Genomic DNA, 1,720 nt, shown 5'->3' with positions numbered 1-1,720 from the left:
TACAAAGTTCAACAGTTATCCGCGCTATAAAATGACGTCTCCGGATCAGCTTACATTGTAGCTGTAATCACAGAACATCACAGATTTTTTTCGACTTTGGCCTTTTTTAGACACGAGGAAAAAGTATAGTACAAGGCGAACCTGCACGCGGATTCTTTGTCGATCACTACTCACATTTTTAACTTTCCTGAGCTCAATTTTGCGAATTTCTCAAAAAACACCAAACTGGGAAATATTCTTAAAGGATCGCACTATCAAAATATGTAAAAAAAACAAAAATCGAATTTTTCGAAATTTGAAACCTTACCATCCCCCTTAAAATAGAAACTTTACCCTTTAAAATAAAAAGAAAGTTTTTTAAATACGATAATTTTTCGATGAGGTATCCTAATTTAAAATTATGCAAAATTTTGATGTTATGTATGACGAGTATATGTCTTATTCTTACATCGTTTTTATTTCCGCTCTTGTTTTATTGAGCTTATAAATTTTTATATTTATAACATCTATGCGCAAGCAGATCGTTATAGGGATCGTTTTTTACACTACGTTATCTTCTTATTATTTTATTTTTATAAAAAGTTGGTTTTCTTCTTGCTTTAGATTCAAGATGGTACTTGTCGAATCAATTGGGGCTTTTATCATTGTTCTGAGCGTTCTATATATTTATTATAAGTTTGTCATATTCAATTTTTGGCGCAAGAGAAACGTGTTTTACATTGAACCCGTTGTGCCAATTGGAAACATAATGACTCTTATAATTGAAAAAAAGCAAATAAGCAAGTATATCTATTATAGACTATATTTCATTATTAATATGCATTAAAATACGAAACAAATTATTTTTTGCAAAAATTAATAAAGTGTATCACCCAACGTGGTTCAAATTACTCTATAAAAATCTACCTTCGAATGTTATAACATTAAACTTAATATAAATAAACAAAATTTGTTAGAATCACGTTGTAAAATTTAGCATTACAACTCAACAAGAACAAAGTTTAGTTATATATATTTAATAGTTTTCAAGTTATCTTATAAAAGGTTTAGAGTGATTCGAATTACTCCATCTTCCTCTAATTAATATTTTCAAAAATAACTGTTTCATGTGTATGTAACAGTTTTTTTACGTTTACCCGCAGACATATATACTGCAATTTGGCTGTTAAAAAACACTTGAGACACCTTGTACATTCTTCAAATATAAGCCAAAAATAGAAATATTTTTAATTCACGTAAGAGCACAATTAGCCCAGTCAATAGAGCCCGAAAAAAACCGCTGAAATGGAATTAATTCCGGGAAGCGATTTTTTTTCTTTGACTGTTTTGGAGGGTCATGGGTAGTCTAAAACCGGATTTTCGAGATTCTAACCCTGGAACGTTAGCCGCCATTTTGATTAGAAAGGTGATTTTGTAAATATCTCGCTTATTTTTAACTTTAGAGTGAAAGTGGTAATAACCAAACTTGTAGAAAATTTAATACTCTACAATTTTGGTCCTTATCATTTTTTACCTAGGATCGATATTTTGGGTCTTAGACTCAAAAGTGGGGGGTAAAATTTTATTATTTTTTTTTAATTTTTTGAATAAACGCGCCATAAACTCTACCCCCGTGGTGATGTGGAAAAGATGTTTTTCATTATACCAAGTAAATTCAAAAAATAAAAAAAAATAACAGTCTTTGCCAGTCTTTGGCCAGTCTTTGCCAGTCTTTTACTTT

This window comes from Temnothorax longispinosus, chromosome 8 (genome assembly GCF_030848805.1).
Source record: "Temnothorax longispinosus isolate EJ_2023e chromosome 8, Tlon_JGU_v1, whole genome shotgun sequence".
In the NCBI taxonomy this organism is placed as follows: Eukaryota; Metazoa; Arthropoda; class Insecta; order Hymenoptera; family Formicidae; genus Temnothorax; species Temnothorax longispinosus.
Note: the sequence above shows the minus strand (reverse complement) of the source record.